This window comes from Oryzias latipes, chromosome 10 (genome assembly GCF_053564925.1).
Source record: "Oryzias latipes strain Hd-rR chromosome 10, Olatipes_Hd-rR_3.1".
NCBI lineage: Eukaryota > Metazoa > Chordata > Actinopteri > Beloniformes > Adrianichthyidae > Oryzias > Oryzias latipes.
In genome coordinates this window covers 5,649,967-5,675,009 of record NC_136246.1, presented here as the reverse complement: position 1 = coordinate 5,675,009, position 25,043 = coordinate 5,649,967, and the positions used below count along the sequence as shown (strand labels likewise).

Sequence of the window (25,043 nt, the reverse complement as noted above, 5' to 3'; positions counted from 1 at the left end):
CATGGTTCCCCTGGGAGCTTCCACTGATTGGACCCAGCTGCAGCCACTTCCATCATCAACCCCACATTATATCAGAGGGCCGGTTTCCAGTATTCGTCGCCTGATCGTTGCCAACTATGGTGAAGTACCTGGTCTCATGCTCCTCGTGTTCTAGCGAACTTCTGATTACTCCTGAATGTCCAACTCAACCTATCATTCTGTCTTTAGGACAAATCTCTGCAACCAATTTCCTGCTGCCTGGGTCCAGTTTCCACCTCGTTCATTCCAAGCCATCATCACGCCAAGCCCTCCAGCCTCGCCGTGCCACACGCCACACTCAACCACCGCTCCACCAGCAGTTCTCCGGGACCACCCCCTGAACAAGACCCCGCTACCAGAGGGTTACTTACCGCCAGTCCGCTCCTCGCCACAGGACTCCCGCTCCACGGATTCCCATTCATCCTTGGCAAATAAAATCCGTCATTGCCAACAGGCTTCGAGCGTGATCTTTTCGGGTTTCACTATCTGGGTCTATTTTCGTTCTCAGTCATGACAAGAAATGTACTATTCTGAACTGAAATCCTCACAGTGAGTTTGAAGCTCCTCAAAAGTCTCTCCTCTCTTTGTAATCCTCCAAATCTAAGTCTGCCTGTTCAGAAATCCACGACAGCGCAGTGGCAGAGGTTTAAGGACCTAAATGTCACCCACAGTACCCTCCAAGCCCAAGGAGATTATTCAAGATTTTCCAATGAAGATAGAAATTTTGAATCGTCCTAAATGACAAACTTATGGTTTACAGTTTCAGAAACACAAACACGTGTTAGTGGCAGCATCCATGTCATTCAGAGCAGTCTGTTTTTTTATTCAGGACATTGTTCTTGTAAATCTTTATCTTTGGGGCCTTGCTGCTTATGTACGTGCACAGCTTTGAGTGCACGTCTTTGACTTTATCTCAGTGTGATTATGCAAATGCAATTAGTCTCTTTATCTGCAGAAAGGCAGCGGGGAGAAGGCAGGGCAGACTTGACCTGCCACGCAGCGCCTCTTCTGTCCTTTGTTCAGAGTAATACCGGCGCTCCCCGTTAACCCGCGCTCATGAGTGTGCAGCGGCGAGCCAGCAAAGACGAGATGGTGTGATGCTCAATGCACTAAAACCAGCTCACAGGCAAAAAAGAAACTTTATGATGTGATAATCTGGGGAATCTAATTAATCATATGCAGTTAAACTAAAGCCAGAGTTAACATGTTTGTCAAGAGAGGCTGTTTATTTACATGTAAACAGAGTTTGACTCAAAACAAGGTAAACCTTTAAGCTTAAACTTTTTCCACATAATAATGGAAATGGTGGTTTGCATTAAGTATGAAAGTCCTGGAAAGAGATTCAGTTGAAATGAATGTTTGTTTACACAGAATGACATAAGTTACCCAAAGTTCCCATTTAGTTCCATCAGGAGGAATGGGCTCCGTTTCCAGCTATGCTGATGATGCAGAGCTCTATGTAATTGTGGATACTCTGAAAGTCAAGGAAGATTCAGCATCCTTTTATGTAATGATTGGTGCTAATCTTATTTTCATTGATGGCTCTGAAGTGCATTTCATGTGGTGGAGTTTTGATTAATAAATCAAATTCAAGAAACGTTAATAATGATACAGCTTAAAGATTTACTACAAAAAAACATTGTTTTTAAAATGTTATTCTGTCACTTTCTCACGACATCACAGCTTGAGAAAATTAACCTTGCAATTGCATTTCTAAGAATTCTTTATTCAAATTATTGTGCATGAAAGATGAAAAGATGCTGTTTCAAAAAGAGCTTTTTAAATTGAACTTTGGAAACTTTTCCTGAGAGAGCACAATGTCACTAACAGCACTTCAGTCATCTGAGTCTGGAGACACAAGCAAAAGAATGACAATCTTAATGCTAAAACTGTTATTAGTGTAACTAATCACATATTCAACTAAAAAGAATACTTTTTGTCAGGATGGACACATGCTGTGCTGTGACTGAATGAAGGATCTATGCTGTGAACATTTTGAATCTTACTTTATGCTTTGAAAGGCTGCATGGTGGTGCAGTGGTCAGCACTATTGCCTCACAGCAAGAAGGCCCCTGATTCAAGTCCCAGAGTGGAGTTTGCATGTTCTCCCTGTGCATGCATGGGTTCTCTCCAGGGACTCTGGCTTCCTCCCTCTATCCAAAAACATGCTTCATACAGTAGGTCAATTGGTCACTCTAAATTGTGTGTGAATGTGGGTGTGTGACCCTGCGACAGACTGGCGACCTGTCCAGGATGCCCCCTGCCTTCGCCCATAAGTGGATGGGACAGGCTCCAGTAGCCCCATGACCCCGAAAGGGAAAAATGGAGGAAGATGAATTAACTTTATATTTTGAATGGTAGAGTTCAGGAGTGGGGGCTTCAGTGTGGCCTCTTTACTTCTTGTAGACAATGTGGTCTTTTATTGAAAGTTATCTTGGAGGATGGATAGAAGCACCCCTAAATGAAAACTAGTGATTAGAAGCTTTTTTTCAAAGTAGCTTGAAGAGCAGGGAAGGAACCGTCATTTACCTTAACCCTCCTGGAACAATTATTCCAAGTGGCTTACCTGGTTTGATGATGCACAGGCTTCAATGGCTGCAGGTTTTAAGATCTTTTTGCAACTCCTCCACACCTTCAGTTGATTACTTGGTGATAGCAATGAAGGGGTTTATGTAAAATAATGTATTTAAAATGTATATATATATATAAATATATATATGAATATATGTGAATGAAATGTATAACTGAATAAAATTTGAGAGGATTAAAGGAATAGAAAGCTGACCTCGGGTGGTTGTAGTAGAGCGGGTCGACCTCCGATCTTAATATTGCATGTTCGATTCCCGCCCTGCCCGCCCATTTGTTAAGGCGTCTGAACAGACAGTGAACATCACCTTGCCTCTGGTGGAAGGTTGGTACCAGTGTTCGGCAGTGGAGCTGCCACCAGTGTGTGAATGGGTGAATGGGTGAATGGGACTGTGACTGTAAAGCGCTTTGGGCCTTCAAAGATGGTAGAAAAGCGCTACATACGTATACGCCATTTATCTGAAATGCTCTTTTGACAGTCAGCAAACTCATTTATCCATAAATGAAGATGTCAATGAATATGTCTCCAGTTTCCAGATCAACGTCAAACATTCTCAATCGAATCACATAAAATATGTGCTGAACCTCCCATTCGCACACCCTTGTGGACATATTCATTCAGTGTTAACAAAAGTCTCAGCTCTGGATCAGTAACTTAAAACGGAGCTGATATCATGTCTGATCCTTTCCGCAGACATAGTAACTCACCTCCTTTTTCCGTTTTGCTTCTTTTAAAGTTTCAGGAAAAACTGAGGTGAAACTCAAACAAATCTTCAAACCGATTCCCTTAAATAAAGAGCTGTCATGATGCATTTTCCCCTTTTACTTCCTTTGCTTTTCTTGCTGCATCCCTCAACAGCAACAATCACGTTCCACCTCTGTCGGATGGGCGGCATCATTTCAGAGCTGAGTGCAGTGGATGACTCATGCCTTATTTAACCAGACTCCAAATGCACTCTGCTGCAAAACAGATGAGGAGCTCTTGAGAAAATGAGCAGAGAGGAAATGTAAAATGGAAAAGAGTCACCAGGTTGTTATTTTTTACCCCCCCCCATGCTTGATCCTTTGAAGAGACGCTGGCTCTGGCACTCGCACCTTGTTGGGTTCCCCCTCTCCGAGTAGAGGCTTTATTCTGTCCCTGTTGGAGACGAGGCTTTGGCCAAGATGACACACAGAAAGATGCAGCGTGACAGAGGTGGGCACAGCGGGGGGAGGGGGCCTGGTTGAAAAGGGGTGAAGAGATAAGCAGTGTATCTATGTGTGAGAGGGTGTATCATTTTGTTGGTGAAAAACTTTAAACAGTATTAACCAGTTTCAAAAATGTTTGAGATTTTCCGGAGGGTTAGTCGCAGCGGCTCACTCTGGGGTCACTGGAGTTCTCCTTTAAATAGTCTCAGTCATAGCAGTTTCATCTGATGAAGACTGAAGAGTTTATGTAAAATACTGTACGTAAAATGTATATAAAGGCCCTTGAACAAATTTGAGAGGAATAAAGGAATAGAAAGTTGACCTCGGGTGGCCGTAGTAAGGCGGGTCGACCTCCGATCGGAAGATAGCAGGTTTGATTCCCGCATGGATCCATCCATAACTCCATCCACTCATCCATCCATCCATCCATCCATCCATCCATCCATCCATCCATCCATCCATCCATCCATCCATCCATCCAGCCATCCATCCATCCATCCATCCATCCATCCATCCATCCATCCAGCCATCCATCCAGCCAGCCATCCATCCATCCATCCATCCAGCCATCCATCCATCCATCCATCCATCCATCCAGCCATCCATCCAGCCAGCCATCCATCCATCCATCCATCCATCCATCCATCCATCCATCCATCCATCCATCCATCCATCCATCCATCCATCCATCCATCCATCCATCCATCCAGCCATCCATCCATCCATCCAGCCATCCATTTTCCTAACCCGTAACCTGCTATGTCCCTTTCAGGGTCACTAAGTTGCCAGAGCCTGTCCTAGCTTCTGTTGGGCGAAGGCTGGGTACACTCTTGACTGGTTGCCAGTCTACTTTACTTTGTTTGACAAAAAGTTGTTAACAGAAACGAATGCTATGAAAAACTAAGTTATGTGTTCCCACTCTTAAAGAGTCAGACTGTGACCCCTCCACCACAGAGAAAATTGCTGAATTACATTCTAAGAACACCAAACCCGCTGTGAAGCATGAGGGTGGAAACATCGTACTGTGGGCTGTATTTCTCCAACGAAGACAAAGGATGAATGGAGCCATGTATAGAGAGATTATGAGCAAAAGCTGTCTTCCATCAGTGAGAGCATTAAGGATGAAACATGGCTGGATCTTCCAGCAGGATAGTGATTCCCAACTCAAACCAGGCAACAGGGGAGTGGCTATGTAAGACATTTCAGGGTTCTGGAGTGGTCCTGCCAGTCTAATACAGAATATGTGGAGGGAGTGGAAATTCTTTGTTGCCCAGCAACAGCACCAAAACACTCTTGAGAAGATCTGCATGGAAAAATGGACCAAAACAACAGCAACAGCAAATAAAAACTTAGTGAAGACTTAAAGGAAACCTTTGACCTCTTTCATTGACAACCAGGGTCCCAGTGCAAAGTATTGAGGTGAACCACTGATATTGACCAAATACCTATTCTCTGCACCATCATACCAATAATAGTGGTTGCCTTCTGATCAAAAAATGTCAGGTTCACTTTCTGCCGTGCTGGCCCATGTGTCACTGTCCATGGGCAAGGCATTGAACCCCACAGTGCTCCTGCTGGCTAAAGGTTGGTGCCAGTGTTTGGCAGCAGAGCTGCCATCAGTGTGTGATTGTGTGCATAGGTGAATGATCCATGACTGTAAGGTGTTTGGGGCCTTAACCAAGGTGCTATATAAGTAGAAACTAACACTCTAAAGATCAAACTAGTGATTTCTTTTTTTGTGTTCTTTCTCAGTTACAGTGTATCTATCAAGAACATTACAAGCCAAACAGCTATTGAAGTGGAACAACCTGTAGAATTGGTGACTGACAACTTTATGTTTGACCTACTGTTTCTGACAGTGATGACTGTTTTTCTATTTTCAGGTTGGAGGGGGAATCATTTCAATAGCAATATACTTTGCAACATCGCAGCTTTAAAATATTTTTATTTTCTAAAGATTCTTCTTTTTTTTCATTTGGTATTTATTTTGAACTAGAATGCCTTGACAGTTTACCAAAGTCAAATTTAAAAAAACTATCTCTTTTTATTTTTGCAGGAGCCTTTAAGCAAACAAGTTGTCATGTTTTGTTCTTTTGTTACAACAGAACCACGAAAACCTTTTAAAAGATTAATTATCATTACCACATTTGCAGTATATGCAAAGTGAATGTGCAGCATATCCTAATGGATTTGTAAGTATACATTAGCCTGGGGATACATTTGTCTAATAGAATTTTTTATAGCTCCTACATGTTTTGGGGATAAAATCACAAATATTCCTTTATAGAAGTCATCAAAGTAACCCCGCCCCCACCCTTCAAGCAGGTTTCAGCCATGTCTTTTGGAAAAGATCAAAGTTCTTCCTGATCTTCTCAGTTTGCTCGTCACCCCCTCAATCTTCCTCTGTCCAGTCTGTGTCTCTGGTTGGAGGCGTTCTTGGTGTTGACTCAGCATCATAGTCATCATAGACACTCCAAATGCACAAATTTTAATTATGTCTTTCATTTAGCATTAGTTTGTTCTATGTTTTAGAACATATATCCTCGGGATTGTTTGGTGTACAGTTTGTCTTCTTCAGAATTGGTTTCCCCTGGTCCTCCTGGTTTGGCAGCTGAGACAGATCACCTGGGAGGGATGCAGGGGGGTAAGTTCCGTTTGTTGAACATTGACTGTACTAGAGAACTGGACCTGGTGAGTGTGACATAGAAAATGGCTAATTCCGACTCCAACTAAATGAAGTAAATTCAATTTTTTTCCTATTTTTTTTGGCAATACAGACAGACGCCCCCATGTTGTAGATCGATGACGTCAGTAAGCAGTGATTGGTTCAAATCGGCCAGAGACAACATTTCTATGACAACTACTTTTACCAATCAGGAATGAGCTTGTTGAAAGGCCACTCCCCTACCACTGAAAGCGGACTTGAGAGAATCCATCAATCAAACGTTTTGACATTTTGACCACCTACTTTTACTTTTACACCTATCTGAGTGGTTATTTCTACACAGAAGTCTATGGGATTTTGGCTTCTTGGATCCAGCAGGTACTTCCTGTTTGGAATACCAGGGGGGATGGGTCACTCAGTATTCTCATATACAGTCAATGGTATGAAGAGGAAAAAAATGGATATAACCATCAGCATGTGTTCAGAACATGGCATACTACATTATGGGTGCTATTTCCCCTTAAATGAGCTGCTGCTTTAATAGCATAATTATTCTCAACTGATGGTTTTAGGACATGACTTTCTTTGTAAACACCACCAGAACATACCCTATAACCAAAAAGATGCTTTATTTCTAAATTAAGCTATTTCTGATAAGAACATAGAGCTGAGCTAAACATTTCAAAATAAACAACTACAGATGATAAAGTTGGTTAGTAATTGCCACTGTTTTTTGTCAAAGCTCAGTTTTTCTCATATTTGAGTCAAAGTCTCTCCTTCATGTCCACATTCCTCATGCTACCTCCGTCTCTGTGCAGCCAACTGATGCTGTTTTATTAGAAACTAGCATTAATGTTGAGAGAAGTCGTTGAGAGTGAGTATGAAACCGTCCCAGAGGAGAACAGAGTCAAACATAACTGACTGAGCTTATTGGACTTTTTATAATCCTCGTTCTTCCTCCTTCATGCCCCCTGTGTGTGTTTCCATTACTCTCTGTCCTCAGTCGTCATTATGACTGTAATTTTGTGGGCTACTGCTTGACTAGATAACTCATGTTATTATGAGAGGGGGCTCAGAGGTGTCGCTGGAAAGAATGCATGTTGGGGATTAAAAGGTTTGTGAGGCTGAACTCTTCTCTGAGGACTGGAACATTTCCAACAGGAAGTTAAATGATGTCTCACTTTTCTCTGAGTCGCCTCATTCAGTCTCAAATAAGTTTCTCTGGTCACAATGAATTTAGGCTGGTCTTCACAGGATCTACCTAAATGATTCATCGACAGGAAACAAGTTCAAACCTCCTGATATTTGATCATCTCTGTGATCATTCTACAACCAGGAGCATCCACTGTCTTTGACAGATCAATTTTTGTATTTGGTACTTCAGGATTGTTGTACTTTCTGGTTTCCAGACTGTTCCTGAACTTTGGAAAAGCCTCCTGCTAATCAAAAAACGTGCAGCCAGAGATCTGATGAATAGGAATAATAAATCCATTCATCATCTTTTCCTGTTTAGTTCTCGCAAGAGTTACAGAGTTTGCTGGAGAAAATTGATTTTACAAAAAACTTGTTTTAGAAACTCTAATAAAACCCACAAATGTTCAGGAAATGTTCTCTCAAAGAGAATAAGCAGGAAGGGGGCTCTTAACTGTGCAGCAACCATGCTAACCACCACAGCACCATACAGCCTTCAGCTTTCTCACTTACATGTTATAAATATTTATTCATCTGGCCTTACACTCAAATGAACATGAGTGTTGTCTTGTGATGATACTTCTGGTTACACAATAAATGCTCAGGAGTATTTATGTGAATATCTGAGCCTTCACCCATTTAAGAGCTCAGACTGATGTGAGTCTGAGCCGTCACTCCATGCTCTGTTAGGTTGAGATCAGGCCGGAAAGTCAGCTGCTGTTTTAACTCCTGTTGAAGTTCAAAAGCATTGATGTTGGAATAATCCATGATGAGGATTACCTGCCGTTAGAGGATGCTACGACTACCAGCAGCCACATTTTAACAGGAACTTTGGTGTAGCGGTGGATCCAGACGACCTCCAGACACACTCAAACACTGATGAAGATGTTCACTTTTCTTTTCAGTTTGTGAAATAAAAGACATAAAAAGATCGAGCAAAGCTGCGTGAAGCCCTGCTAAGCTAATGGATGCTGAGACAATGTCATCTGGGTCTTTGTTCACACGATGCATATTTCTACAGTTTGAATCTGTGACTAAAGTAATCTAAACAACTCAAAGCTACAGCTAAAACATGACCCATGAAATGTTGTTTTTCTGATTGACAGCTTGCTAAGCTAGCATTATCCTTGAGTTACCGCATGTACTTTTATTTTGAAAATATCCAAACAAGAGAAAGAATGCTTTGAAAGCAATGGCAGGTTTTAGCGCCTTAGACTTTAATATTGCAGCTCCACAAAATAAAACACTGAAAGCTCAATAGGATTTTGCTGTTTTCTGTCTAGTGAGGTTCTCTTTTATTGCTTTAATCGAAATGTTTCCTGTTTGTCAATTTGAGTTCATGTCTGTGAAAACACATAGAGGTGAGAGTAAAGGTTAACCTTCGTGACCCTCAGCCTTGCTGCTAGTTCTCCAGCTATTGATGTACACAGGTGTTGCTGGGAGCTTTTCATCACAGAGTCGGATTTCTCAAATTTCTCTGAGATTCAAGGATCACACTTGGTCATTTTCCTGAATGTTGAAGGATTTCTTTTCCACTATTCTACCTAAATCCCATTTAAACTTTGAGCTGTTTTCATTCATTAGAGTCAGAAGTGCTGAGGTGTTTTGTTCTGCTCTGCTGGGCCTTGTGATGCTGTTTTCAGAACCATATCAGGGGAGGAACCTTCATTAATTAAAGGAAATTACTCAGGGATCCGGGGTCTCTCTTTTACTGTCTACATACCTGCTGTAATAAACTGCCCAGGGCAAATGGCTCTGCTCACACTTCAATGCTTAGAAGTTCTATTTATAAAAGATGTTCCTTATTTTAGACCAGAAAACTCCACAGTATCACGTTTTACAATTTCAAAAGCAACGGAATTTTAAAAAACTGAAAAGCTGGTTTAAACTACAGCTATGTAATAACAGTAAAAATATTGGCTGGTATTCAAATTTTAATTATTTACAATCTCTCTGTAATATAGACATTAGATATTAAAATATTCTTTGATCCATTTCTTTTTCTCTTTTGACTTTATTTGTCTAAGTTACTAAGACAAATACGTTTCTAGTAGCTCTTAGGTACCAGAGCTTTCTTCTGACTCTTTGGTCCTGAAATTATTTATTTTTTAAATTATTATTAATTAATTATTATTGAAGTGGCGTGAGTTTAGCTCAGGGCTGGCCAACCCTGGTCTTCAAGAGCCTCACCCTTTCCTGTTGTCCAGTTTTCCCTGGACTGCTTGATGCTGTCTACCTAAATCAGGTGTGTTCAGTCAAACAGGACGTGGAATTACTTGAGTCAGCTAATGAGCAGAAAGCTGGTGAGGGAGGACTGGAAGACAGGCATGGTTGTGGCTCCTGAGGACCAGGGTTGACCAGCCCTGGTCTAGCTTTTCTGACAGCTCTGCACTGCTGAAAAAGGCTGTATTTCTTCGATCATTGTCAGTCTGCAGTGGCTTATCTGAAATGCCTCACTAATTTGATAGTACACGTGTGACCAACCTCTGGAGTGGAATCTTGTCTGTGTGCGTGAAAACGTGTGCAAACCTGAAAGCACAATAAAGAAAGCTACATGTGGATTGGTAACCAGACTGCATGTTTTTTCCCTGAAAGAATTTGAGTGTTTTTAGACAAAACATTAAAAACTGTGAGACGTTTGTCTCAGTAGACCCATTTGGGACATGCAGTGGGATTTACCACATTTCCAACAGGATTGTGACTGTTTTGTGTCTATATTTACTATGTCTGAAAGGCAGGTGCCAACTCGTACAGCTTTACGCAGCGCCGTCAGAGATGTTTCTTTTGTGCTAAATCGGCTCATTTCCTTCACCTCTCCTCACTTTGCCTTCCCCGTTGTAATCTGTCAGGACATTTTCATTCATTATCAGTCACAGACAGAAGTGCTTAATTTGTGTGTAATTCAGTTCAAACCAAAAGTTGTATAAGTATATGTCAGATCATCTGTTTCATTTGTTACAGTAGCCCCCCATTCTGTGTGCCTATGCTCTACTCAGCATTGCAGTGAGTGGACATGCACATCTAGACTTTCATTTACATGCTTGTTATCACTCACATGTCCAGTTCTGGTCCATGCATCCCTCCAGATTCTCTTCTCTGGACTTTGCAGAGTTACAGTGATTCTGAAGCCCATCAAAACTACAGGTTACACCCTGCACAAGTCAGCAGTCCATTGTAGGCCCATACAGAGACTGACACATGAAGTCACCAATCAACGTCTGAAGCATGTGTTTGGACTGTGGGGGAAAGATTGCTCTTGATCGAATCTGCTCTTAGTTCACCTTCATTCATGGTTATCCAGGATGGCATCTCATTTGTATCCAGCCAGACAGCCATCTTCTCCTGTTTTGTGAATTTTCAGAACTGTTTCATTTATCTAGCTTGCATCACTTTTCTTTTCACATTACAGGGCTGTTATCAAACACTTTGTCCAAAACAACTCATAGAGTCTGTTTTCCAGACCTCAGGTTGCTTTGCATAAATCCTCCTCCCTTCAGGATGAATGGATATTTTTTCTCTGTAGTGATTTGTGTAAGAGGAGGAAAACAGTGCTTCTGCTTACATAGTGAAAAAGTACCAGAGTGTGAGAATGGCAGAACATTTCCATCTGAAATCAGTTTCTGGCCACATTGTATTGATGTCAGCAAACATGGTAGATGTGCACACCTCAGCTTGCTCACAGTTGCATGTTTGCTGCTTTCATGTGCCTCTGAAAATGCTCACATGGATGAATGCAGTTACAGATTCTTTTTCTGGTAAAATAAACCAACAAGAACAAAACAGTACTGCTCTGCAGAGATCATTCCAACTCTGGTATGATGTAGATTTCCTGGAAAAGAAAGTCAGACAAAAAAAGTTTTGTTTTTTTTCAAGAGTTTGAATTTTATAAATTGTCTCTGTAATTGTTGATCCTTGCCTGGCGTGTATAAATAGTTTTTCATCCCTGTCTCTTCTGCACGGTCTACCTGCTCGCCTCCTGTGGGCCTCTCCTGTTTCCTGTTTGGCTTTGTCCCACAGATTCCTCTTTTGATTTTGCCTTTATAGAAACTATCACAGATCCTGCCTCTGCAGTTGGTTGTTACAGATGTCTCCTGACTCCACATCGTCTCTGCCTCTTCATAATGACTGAATATAGAAACTGGCTCACAGGCGTATTGATCAAAGATAGTATTGTGTGTTCAACCTCTAAAATGTCTAACAAAATGTTTGTGTTCCTTTGTCTTCCCACCATATCCACAGTGGTGGAAGAACATCACTAATGTGCCAATCACATGCATGTTTCATGCTTTACCTTCAAGTAACTTCAAGTGTGTCATGGCTGACTAGGCTAGGCAGACCCAGATGCTGGAACCCGGAAGGATGACAGGAGGTGAGTAGTGGGAAGTAATGGGTTTATTGGTTCAGCTGGTGATGTTGTCTTGGTGCGGCAGGGAGGCGACTTGGCTGGAGGGGGTCCGTGGATCCGAGACAAGACGAGGACAGGAGACGCAGCTCGAGGAACCGACCGTGGCTTGAGAGTTGATGTGGAATCAAACAGCGCTCCACTGAAGGAGGTGAGTGTGGATGGAAACTGCTCGGCACGTCCGCTTGACCACTCACTCGTGGAATAGGGTTTTCCTGGAAACAGGACAAAGAGGCGTGAGGCGAGAAGTAGAAGGTAATCAAACATGGATTACTGGAGGCTAGACCATGCACCATTAGAGGCAACGAACTCGCATTGAATACTGGTCCTGAAGCTCCTTTTGAAGGTCTGGCAGGCTGATGAGATGAGTGGCAGCAGCTGCGGAGAATTAGGCCAAGCAGAGAGGGGAGGGGGGAGGAACCTGACAGAGGCACCGTGACAAAGTGGTTTTGAAGAGAAAGAAGTCAAATCGTTGCTAAGGTCAAGGAAGTAACTGATGAAATCTTACAAAAATAATTAATTTGCATTTTGATACAGTGATAAGTTTCTTCCAAAGAAAAGCAATGACCTAAACTCTTGGTTACAGTTACTCACATTAGCTAAGTTCCTATTCAATATTAAACATTGATAAAAGTTTGTATGTTGCATTTGATTTGAATAGTAAATCAAATGCAACATACAAACTTTTAGTCAATGCCACAGCGTTTCTTTGGGATTCCCAGCTTACTACAGTCTCTGTCTTGCTTCTGGGTCCAGCCCCTATCAAACATAACACCCAGTGGGACATGCCCGGAACACCTCACCAGGGAGGCATCTGGACCAGAAGTCCGAGCCTCCCCAACTACCTCCTCTTGATGTGGAGGAGAAGCGGTTCTACACTGACCTCTCCCCGTGTGACCAAGCTTCTCACCCTTTCTGTAACGGAGCGCTCAGCCACCCTATGGCGGAAGCTCATTTCAGCCACTTGTATTCGGGACCTCGTTCTTTCGGTCATGACCTAGAGCTCATAACCATCAGTGAGTCTTTAAATGAAGATCGACCCATACATTGAGAGCTTTGCTTCCTGGCTCATCTCTCTCATCACCACAACGGACCGGTACAATGACTGCATAATAGATGCTGCGCCAATCCGCCTGTCGGACTCACGCTTAGATCTTCCCTCACTCCTGAACAATACCCCAAGATATTTAAACTCCTCCACCTGGGGCAGGAGTGATGGAGCTGAGCTGTCTGGGGCTTTTGCCCCTCGTAGGGTCTCCAATGACAGACAGGTCCTGGGTGACAAGTCAGACAAAGAGTGTTTCAGAACCCTCTTCATGAGAAGAAAACAAACAATGATCCTGTCCCATCACTCAGATTGGCGTCACTGGGGCCCCACTCTGGAGCCAGGCCTCGGGTTGGGGCAAGCAGGCGAGTGCCTGGTGACCGGTCGGCCCCGCCCGAAGGAATGAAGTGGAATCACTCTGCCACGGGCCCACCACCTGTAGGAGCACTCAAAAGGGGCCAGTGCAATGTGGTTTGGGTGGCAGTTGAAGGCGGCTGCCAAACTCCAGTTATGGAACTTGGCTTTTGGAAAGTTAAAATGGAAAACTAAGAATCCAATATTGAAAAAAACAAGAATAAGTCCTGTCGAGACCTTCATTTTACGTGTTGACTTATAGAAGTTCCAATCATCACTGCAACATAACAACAGGGGAAACAGGAAGACGCATTCGCAGGCTGAATGGTCAAATTATAACATAATAATACTATTTCCAGCTAAAACCAGTCTGTCTCCATCATGAAATCCATCGTCCACTGAATGTGATTTTTGTGGTGTCATTGATATTTTTGTGTGTAACTGCAGTTTGCAGTGTGACAAGGTGAAGAGCAAGAGTCATGAACTATGTTTTTTTTTTTTTTTTGTTCTGGAAAACTTTAACCTCTTAAGCCAAAATCAAGTAGCAAAAATGTCAAATCAAAATGCACTGGAGAGCTTTGGGTGCAGAAGTGTTGTACTGATTTTACTTTTTGAGCTCTCATTTTTAAAAACTCAGTCCAGCTCAGTCTCACCCCCCCACAGACGTTTAAATTGTGACCTGATGAGTGAGTGAAAACCTCAGGTTGACACAGCAACAGCTGCAGAGAACCTGCTTAAACACACTTGTGGATTTTATTGCTCAACAGTTTGAAAGCTTAGTCGTGACTCCTATTTCACTAATAAACTCTGTTTTCTCCAGTGCAATAAATCATCTGGAGCATAACCACATGAAAAGTTATTTCTCGTTGAGCCCTCTGTGTTGTTCAGGCTGTGAATGAATCAATACAGTGACGAAGACTGGTAATGTTAAAATGTCAGGAGGTTGTATTCTGGCCTTAGAAATATTGTATTTTGGTATAGGCCACATATCCCTTAATAAGCTAAAATACTGAACTGCAGCAGTAATAAGGTTATTAAATTAAGCAATCCAATTTCCCACTAATTACATGCCAGCAGCTCATGTGAGCGCAGGAATCACGTCTCACCTCCCGGGGCTTCTGCTCTTTCAAACACCGCACACATTAAAGGTCATATTCATTACTGGGCTCACAGGCTCAAAATCAGATGCAGAAGAAGTCGTCACATGGACGGATGAACATATAAACATTGTCCAACAAGAGGATCAGAATTCAATTTCTACCTTTTCACAGGAGCCAACATGGGAGCGTTCAAAGGTTTGGATGTGGGAACGCTGATGTGCGTGGCCATGCAGATTCCACACACTCACACTGCAGGCAGATGGAGTTTGATTCTACAAATATCCATTTCACGGTTTGCCAGGAAAAAAACTGAAGAAGCAGGTCATGTGTGACAACTGCAGCTTTTGCTCCTCACGCCCACCAATCTGCATTGACCAGCTCTGACATGTTTGAGGCTGCATGCAAAAAGGAAAGCTGAGCCAAAGTTGGAGGAAAGAATCCAAAAGAAAGGCTTTGGAGTGTATGTGTGTAATAGTCAAGGAGGATGAGGAGGTTCAAAGACACCAAAGGCATTTTGTTTCCATTTCCCACCATTTACTCAGGAGAGAGCCTCCTTGGATTCCTCCAGACAGCCTGTGTAACAGATCAAACCTCCCGAGTTGCAGTGCAGATAAGTGGGATCCAATAAATCCTCTGTCAGGTCACCTGACTCGATAATTCCTATTTATGCACACTCTTCTTTCTCCTCCTTTATCAGCATCTGCCCATCTCTAATGATTCCCCTTTCCTCTCCTAGCTATCTTTCATATTCTGCTTCCTCTATCTCCTCCATATTTTATTTTCATTTCCTGTCATTACTTTTGTCATTTTCACCACAACAATCTGCCTATTGTTGTGTGGGTCCCATCTGCACCCCATTAGGTTTGGAGACAGGGTTTTTTGCTGCAGAGCTTTGTGGGAATGAGCGTTGTGATGACCACCATCTGTAGCGATTAAGGAGATAAAACAACGTAGATCCTGAAAAACATTGGAGGACGGCTCAAACTCTATTAGTCTTTCTTGGAGACACACAGCCCGTCTGTCACCCCCTCCAACAGAAAACTACCCTGAAGCTGGAGTGTCACAGTCATGCACAGGGGGGTCAAGCAGTGATGCCTGCTCTCTCTTTCTGTCCATTTACAGTCATTTATTTTATTTCACATCCAAAAGTTTCTCTGTGATCAACACACCACCGGCAGAGTCTTGTCATGAACAACTAAGTGTGCACAAAAAATACCAAACATGCCAGATTCCTTGTTCTGATGGCAAAAAACGAAACTCTTAAAGACTCTAATAAAAAGAGATATGTTTTTGGTGTTTGTATCATGTTCTGGTAGCATGTTTCTGTTGATGGAGGACATATATAGAATTAATTTAAGATTCAAATTTCTGAGCATTTCTTTATTCAAATCGTTGGGAATCAGGGGCAGACGAAAATGCTGTTTGAAAAACATTGTATTAGTTACTTAAAAATACACTGGGCTGGGCCACAAGCTCCCTGCTCTGCTACATTCTGATGCATCCACTTGCAGACAAATAGATCCATGAATGACTTTGTTTTCTTTATCTGAGCTGGTATCTGGATCTAAACTGTGTGGCTGGATAGCTCTGATATAGCTTCCCATTTTTTTGCAACCACTAATGCCAGGTTAGGGGATGGGAGAGGCTGTAAACTAGTGGAATAGTGGAATATCGCTTAACCGAAAGCTTGCAGCAACAGGAAAGGGAAGAGGGGGAGAGGTTGCTCCTTGCCTCCCTCCAAAAAAAAAAAAATCAGGTGGGGGTGAATTTCTGATGAACCTACATTGCTCTGCAGAAACAATGTCCAAGAAACCAGCACAGATTTTAACGAAAAACTGCATAATCATACCAAGTCATACCAAATGAGGGAGCCCCATATGGAAAATGCAAACTCTGCACCTGTTTGCACAAAAGAATATTAAAAATGATAGCAAGGGACCCAAACAAATGGAAGGTGGAGAGGTTACCCAAACAAAAGGAGAGCTGATTGGACCAGATGAAGCCAACTTCCTCTATCCTGGCTGCTTCACAAAAAATCCAAACTAGTTGTTTCCAGCTTATTAAAGTTCTTCTTTGATTCCCTCTACCCCTTTTTTCATGCTAGTCCTCACTGGTAAAAACACATGATTCAAGTAATCAGAACTATGTGAACACAATCAGAACACCCTCCAGGAATGATACTAAAACTCCAGTTCTAACTCCATTCCAAACTTTAACGACAAACCCAACAAATAGTAAGCACAGAAAGAAACAAAAATAGATAAAGATAAACCTGTTTAAGGAAAACCTTCTTTGCACCAACCAAAAACTGTTCTGCCTTCTTCAGCTTTCCTCCTCCTCAATGTATTTTAGCTTCACACACTGATGAGTTGACATTACCAACCTATCTGCTTTTCTCCAAAGTTACATCAGGATGACAAAGTCTGCCCACACTCCAACCTCTGAAGCTGAAAGGAAAGGATGGAAGTTCTGACGATGTTCCTTGGAGCTGGAGATGTGGGACCTTGGTCCCTAAAGGTCTCCTTACAACACTCAGTCTGTACTAGTTCATGCTAAATCATTATTGTTCTTCTAGTGTGGAAGTTTGTGTTTAAGTTAAAGTGAAAGGGTTGCTTCTTGATTCCCATGCTTAACTTGAAGTCATGATAATTCTGCCTTCTAAAACCCAACATTTAGAATATTGGCACATAGACTGACATTATTTATGTATTTATGTGTGTCATACAGCTATTCTGACATTTGTTGATGGTTCATTTCACTCCATTTTCCAGGATTTCCTCTGCCAATACAAAGGTCAAGCTGAAAATTGAACTATCCCATGAGGCACCACCAGCAGGCCATCTGGACAACCACACCGCCAGCTCATGACCTGCTTCCAAACAGTTTCTCTGCCCCACAGCCAGCATGACATTAGGTAAGCTTTCTCATTCAGAATCAAGATGCTTCTAGAGTCCTTCCTTTGGCTCTCCTCACTTTCCCATCAGAGTTTGTATTGCTTTTTTCTTCGAACCTTTATATAAGGTTCAAACCACACACACACACACACACACACACACACACACACACACACACACACACACACACACACACACACACACACACACACATTTCTTTACTTTGTTTTGTCTAAATGAATCTGCGTGCTTTGCTGGAAAAAGCTTGTTGTTCACAGTTTTAAAAACTCAGAGAAAAGCTGCAACAAAACCCAAACCCAATATGACCTGAACAGAACTGTAGTCAAGTCCTCACAGCCAGAGTGACTATCAAACCCCATCATTGCTCTCACAAAGAGAATGTTTCAGCTTTTAGAATGTTGGGTTTCATTTCAGTCCACTTCACAGATCAACCAAAAACCCTAACCTTGGAAGTAAACACTTCAAAACTGTGGGTGGCAAAATTGTGTTGGTCAACGATGGCAGCTATCAAGAGAAACGGACAATGTCAGCCTGTTTTTGTTTTTTTACCTTGAACACTTCAAATCATATTGCACTTCAGAATTAGGAAGAGCTCCATTAAAAGCAACAAAGCACAAATACGCAAACTGAATGCGGTTCGGTCCATTATCAGTAAAGATAAAGAACAAAACAAAAAAGAGAACAGAAAATAAAAATCCCAAAAGAAACAGGAAGGGGAAGGGTTTAAAACATATCTCAACTTTCTGTTTGCAGATTCAAAACGGAAGCTTAAAATGTTGATGCTTCTTAAATGACCACTAGTGACCAGTGACAAAAAGGAACAAAACCTTTGTTAAAAGACTTGATTTTACAACAGAAATTACAATTTCCTATTCATGACTACATTGGGCAGGGGGTACTTTTTTTTTCTTCATACATCCGTTGTAACAATCTTTTAGGAGCTCATATTTCTTTGGTGTGACGGAGGTGTTTCTTTAATTGGGAAGTAAGTGGACTCTTACAAGTTTTCTTATTGTGATCAGTTGTCCACTTTGGGTTTGGTAATCTTTGGTTAACATACGCGATTCATTCAGGCTTAAGTGGTGTCAGAATTGATCAGCAGTGTTTATCTGTCTGGTTTACTGACTGCAATCAGCCCTGGGTGCAAATCAACGCCCCCCCCCCCCCCCTTTTTTTTGACAAGAATAGGTCCCTACAAAATAAAATCCCCTAAAAGTAACTCATTTGAAAACATTTAGTCGGAAAAAGTGTTCTGTTTTTAGACATGAACCATGAACACTTAGATTAGAATAGAATTTTTTTGTATTTATCCCTTGTGCTATCTTAGATGACCCCACCCTTACATTGACGTGTTCTCCCTACCATGACAAAGGTGGATAAAGGTGGAAAGATTTCATGTAATCCATGGACACCAGTGAAGATCACAAATCATTGAAGAAAAATGGTTCAGAGCACTGTCTAGTGGGTCTAGATGACCCAACTCCTAATGTTGAAGTGCCTAGGATAGCACAAGGGTTATATAGCACTTTTCCAAGAACGAATCATAAAGTGCTTTACACAAAGAGCATAAAATCATATCAAAACACAAAAGTCAGAAAAATACAATAATAATAATAAAACAAAACACAGTAAAACAAGGAATAAAATCAACTAAAAGCTCTCCTGAATAAAAACGTCTTGACCTGAGATTTAAAACACTCAACGGAGTCGATCTGACACAACGACAGTGGGAGGGAGTTCCAAAGACGAGGAGCAACGGCTTGAAATGACAGATCTCCTCTAGTCTTAAAAGTGGTTTTTGGAACGCTTCAAGGATTCTGGTTGGAAGACCTCAAGGATCAGGCCAAAGAGTATGGGGTTAAAAGGTCAGATAAGTAGGTTAGAGATTGACCATGCAAGGCTCTAAAAACTAAAAGTAGAATTTTAAAATCAATTCGAAAATTTGACACTTGTTCTCAAAGTTAGGCTGCAGCAAAGAGAAACAGCACCTCCCTATTTTTCCTCACCCTCTATAGTTCCTGGAATCTTATGAACAATATGACTGAGTTTGCAGATACAAAATACAGGCTAAGTGCACAACATGCATGCACATGAGCACATGCCTATCTGTATTTATGAACTGCATACATACTCATGCAGATGATAAGCACCAAAGATAGTTCGATTAATCACATGTCTGCAAACATGTGGTTCATGTTTTTGCAAATTAAACATTTAGCTGTGTTGATTAAATTTGATTTCTGCAGATAAATCTGATTTCTGAACAGAGGGGATCTTTCTGTAGTCCGTGCTCACTGACGTTCTTTGTCTCAGTGTTTACGATGCTGAAGAATAAGTGTGTTGATGCAGAAGTCTTCTCCTTTACTTTTTCTCAATTTAAACTTTACGTTGTCCTAAAAGCTTCAAGGGAGAAAATTGAGTGAAAAAAAAGTGAGGATCTTAAGAACTTTACAGAGGAAACACATAAAACTCAAATGACAAGTAAAAACAAACAAACACCAAGCTGTGGCTTAAACACAGAATGACACTCGTGAAGCACTCCTGCTGTGTGACTGCTGCTGGCTTAGTGTCGTTCCATCCATGCAGTGCAACACATTGAAGACACTTTCAGGTTTACTTTTCTTAGCTGGGTCTTACCGTCTCATCTGCATGCAGAAAATACACAGTCACAGCGCCCACACACTTCTTTATTAACCCATACTGAGTTTGTCATGGATTTCTCATATTTTACCAATAAAGGTCTGTCAGTGAAAACTAACAGATTCACTGCCGTTTATTCATCAAACACAAATTCACAGCCAAAGTCCTCATAAGAATGCAGAAAAAGAAAAAACTCTCATTTTTGATTTTTACAATCCACCTCAGTTTGTCTTAGTCCATAAAAATCCTCAACTGCATTTGTCTTGTAAGTGACCGATTAATAAAGTAGAAAGATTTTCCATGTGTGTGTAGGACTGCATGGTGGTGCAGTGGTTAGCACTCTCACCTCTCAATGAGAAGACGCTGGTTTAAATCCTGGCTGGTTCCTTTCTGTCTGGTTTTTACATGTTCTCTCCATCCATGTGTGGGTTTTCTTCAGGCACTCCTGCTTCCTCCCAAGGTCCACAAATATGCTTCATAGGTTGAATGGTGTCTTTAAACTGCCCCTGGGTAACAGACTGGTGACCTGTTCAGACTTGCCCCACTTTCACCCAACAGTAGCTGGGTTAGCTCCACCAACCCCATGACCCTGACAGCGATAAATGGGTTAAAAATGGATGAATTTTCTGTGCAATCCCAGAACTGATCATTAACCTAGCTTACTGTGGAGAGAATATTCTCTCTCACAGAGGAAAGCAGCACATTGACTGTATATTCGAACTGGACTGAGTTACCCCTCCTCCCTGGTGTTCCAAACAGGAAGTACCTGGTGGCTCCAAGAAGCCAAAATCCCACTGACTTCTATAGAGAAATAAACAGCAATTGTTTAGTAATTCTATTTGTCAGAATAACCATTCTTGCCTTGCTTTCTTTTTTTTAACATGTTCTTGTTAATTTTGTGCTGCCCACTTTCAGTGGAAGGGGCGTGGCCTTCCAACAAGCTCCCTTTTGATCGGTGAGAGTGGTTACCATAAAAACGTAGACTCAGACCGACTTGGAGCAATCACTGCTCTCTGATGTCGTCTGGCTCCATTATGAATTGACTTCCTTTTATTGGAACTGAATGTAAGTCCTTTTTAATGGAGGATGTCACACTGACTCGGTCCAGTTCTCATACAGCCAATGAACCAGCAGCAGAACTGGACCCAGTGTGTCAGATGAGCATTTTAAAGGCACATTCACACCTTCAGGATTGGTTTCGGTCTCATCAGTATCTGAAACCTGGTTTGGACCTAAGAAAAGAACTCTGGTCTCGGGACTTTATCAGCGTTCCTGCTCATCCCAACTGAATATAAGGGTCTCTCCCAAACGGATATCATACATGTCATACATGGTTGTGCATTTTGCTAACTTGAAAAGCTTTTTGGTCATCGTAGTCGCCTCTGACTAGGTGTAAATGTCCACTTAGCAGAAGTGATGTGACGCGTGTGCAGCTGCCTCCTCTGTATGCAGAGCAGCTCCTCCAGAGCAGCTCAGTTCAAAGGATCCTATAATTCACCTGGCTGTGCTTTTAGAGGCATGGGAAAATACATTTACAAACTAAAAGGCATTGGCTCCTTTTCCATTTATATTTATGGCTCGTACTCATTGATCAGTGTAGTTTACTACTGCACTCTGGAAAGTGGAGGCGTGGGGACAAAAAAAACCTGGACGGTGATCAAAGTAAATAGTTTGAAGGTCAAACAAAGACTGAAACACACAGAGTTGTGAGAAAAATGAGATTTACAGGAAACAGAGAGGAGCAGAGGTTATTAGGTGAAAAATGGCATGTCTGTGTTTGAGCAGAGTTCCTCTGAATCCCTGAAGTGATGTTGAAGATCCATCTCTTTGCTCCACTGCTCCCATTTCCATCAAATGACTTAATCTAAGAGGACAGGATGAGTAACGATGGATCTGAGCCATCAGTGACTGATGTGTTGTGTTTCTCATTAGTAGAAGCACACAATGAAGTCAGATTGTGGGAAGTAAAAACAAAAATGGAACTTAAAGTTCCACAGCTGAGTCATGAACCATCATCAGGGGGAGGCGGGACATAAAGATGAGTTTTCTTACGTGAAACAGGGACAGGTGGATTTGGAAACCCCCCCCCCCCCCCCCCCCCAACCCAAAAGAGACAGATGGAGTTGAACATGGGACTCTTTGGTCATAAGCAGGCTGAGAGGTAAAGGTTAGCAAACCTGCTGGCTTCAGCAGACGACACACTCTGTAGAACCTGAAAGCAGATGCAGACGTGGAAGGCTGAAACGATGACTGATTTTCCACAGGAAGAAAATTATTGTAGTTTTGCTCCAGCAAACATCTTGGGTTTTTCAATAAGCTCTTTTCATGCTGGAAGAAAGCTCTGTCTCTGATGTCATTCTCTCATCCACCCTGACACAGACAAGCAATTCCCTCCACAGATCTCTGAGGCTGGTGCAGGTGGTTTCAACCTCCTCCTCACTAAAGGATGGAGGTGCTCTGAGGTCACAAACAGCAGCCCTTTGCCGTTTGGTCAGGACAGTTAATTATCAGGAGGAGCTTTAGACCAGCTGACCATGACAAAGGTCTGCTGGATCAGTCTGAGCTGAACTGGGGTGGGAGGGAAGGCAGGAGAGGAGCAGCTGGACCTGTGCAAAGATGAGGAGACCCTGCATCTCTGGGAGAAGAAGCATGCTCTCCTCAAACGAGAGCTTTCAGGGGACGACACGTGTGTCTGTGTGTGTTTGTGGGTCTCTGACAGCAACTGCAACAAAAAAAAAACAAACAGATTTCCTTTTTTTGTTTGATCCTGTTTTATTTGAAAAGAAACAGAAACGCTGATTTCCTGTGCCGGAATGAAAACATAAAGTATTTCTAATTCAAGTCATTAATGTGGATCAATTATTGGCACATGGGTCAATTTAACAAAAAAAATCCATTCAAATCCCATCTATCGTAGACCTACAATGTCTCAATATTTATGTAGAACAATAACACATCTTTCTTTTATGTCTTTAAGACTCTCTCCAGTGAAAATTGTGTCTTTGGTGCTTAAGTGCTTAAGTCCCACTCCAATGATCTTTTAAACTATTTCAAAGTGTTCCCAGTGCTCTTTTGAATATGCTGTTTTAAGCTAAAATAATAGTAAAAACAAGTGTGTGCAGTGCAGGAAAAGTTCATTAGAAATTCACCTCATAGCTGTGGGTGAGGTTGCTGGATCCATCCCACCCGCATTTCCCATCAACTATCTGGTAATGTGCTCTCCTGCTAGCTTACAGCTCCACATAACCCACAAATGTCTCCCTTGTCTGTGCTGGTGTCTGTCTCAAAACTGTACGGCTGGATAACTCCAAAATCGCTCACCATTTTTGTTACACTGCTATTGTTAGCTTGAGGTTTATGAAGGGCTGTAAGCTAGCGGGGAGAGAGTGTAAAGTGAGAGCTCTCAGCAATGGGGAGGGGAAGGGGGATTGCTCTGCACTAATAGTCATGCCCACAATTGCAAATTAATTCATGCCGCTCTGCAGAAACTATGTCCTAGAAAACAACACAGGTTTTGGGATTTTGGCTGAAAACTTTATAATTATAACGAAAAGACCACTGGGAACGCTGTTACAATAGATCATGTGTCAAACTCAAGGCCCGCGGGCCAAAGGTGGCCCGCCATGTCATTTTCTGTGGCCCGCGAGAGCATAAAAGTTTTTAGTTTCTTAAAACAAAAAAAAGAAATTGGTGTGTATTTATTCATATTTAGGGGAAATCTGACTTGAAATATGGGATTGGGCAACTATACATTAGGACTTAAACACTGTCCATACAACCTAACCTGTAAGAATCAAATGTAAAAGGATTTATGCTAGAATAACAAGCAAACATAGGTTTTCTATGCCACTGGAATTGTCACTTTAAAAAGTTAGAATGAACAAATAAATGAGTTATTTAACATTAAGGAGTAGTTACGTTTATGTTTCATTACATTTATTTACGTGTATAGGTTATATCTGGCTCTTTGAAGACAGCCTCTATGCTGATGTGGCCCTCAGTGAAAATGAGTTTGACTCCCCTGCAATAGATCAAGAGATGATTGGAGTGGAACTTTAAGTACACCTATCAGAGATACACTTGTGCACTGGCAGGACTTCCACTGTTCTTCTTTAATCCTCTATGATGAAGATAAAGCTAAGCTAGGATTGTTACATTCTGGACACCCTTAAGAGAAGAAGACAATATTTATCTGAGCGCAGATGCTTGTTTTGTGAAACTCTAGTGGTTATAAAAAATAGTCATAATTCAAGGGGAAAGTGGCTCAGCCTTCTCGCTGGTTATGATAAACAGCTCCTCTACAGACACAGGAGGAAATAACTATCTGCTGGGATAGCAGGTCCCTTAGAAACATTGTGACCCAACCCTTTTTTTGTCTGTCTGTCTCATTTTTGTGCATTTTTTATGCTCACATGCTTAGCATCACCGGCGAGATCCCTTGATGTTCAGCCTCAACGCCCCCCAGCAAAGATCTTGTGCGCAGGAGACGCTAGTCACGCCTCGCATTCAAAACCAGAGTCAAAGTCTTCTTCATTGTGGATTCTACCACATGTACACAGCGTACATGGAGAGAAGGAGGCCTTCTGTCACTTTACAACAACAGTAAGGCAAAGAAACACTAGTTTAAATGTAAACATAATAAAATAAGGGCAGGCTAACTTCAAAACAAATTATGATTAAACATCTTAAATAGCAGTGTAATGGTTCACTTTAACAACGATTTAAATCACATCACATTTTGTGGTTGCTGATCCCATTCATAGTTGATTTTGGTTCACTTTGTTAAAGCAAAGTTATATGGAGTGATATTTCTGCCACCATGTTGCACACAAAACTTTCTAAGTTTTTTGCTCAAAATTTTTTTTTTTGCTCCAAAAATGTTTTTTTTGCTTTCAAGAACGTTTTTTGCGTTTGCAAAACACATTTTTGAGCAAAAAAT

General features: G+C 41.8%; 1 long non-coding RNA gene across 1 annotated transcript; it reads right to left on the bottom strand.

Annotated features, from left to right (window-relative positions):
• Nucleotides 1-12,022: 12,022 nt before the first annotated feature.
• On the bottom strand, nt 12,023-20,915 carry LOC144994687 (uncharacterized). Its single transcript, XR_013658281.1, has 2 exons — nt 12,344-20,915; nt 12,023-12,265 (listed from the first exon to the last, which is right to left on the bottom strand). It is a non-coding gene; the product is annotated as an uncharacterized LOC144994687 (long non-coding RNA).
• Nucleotides 20,916-25,043: the final 4,128 nt, after the last annotated feature.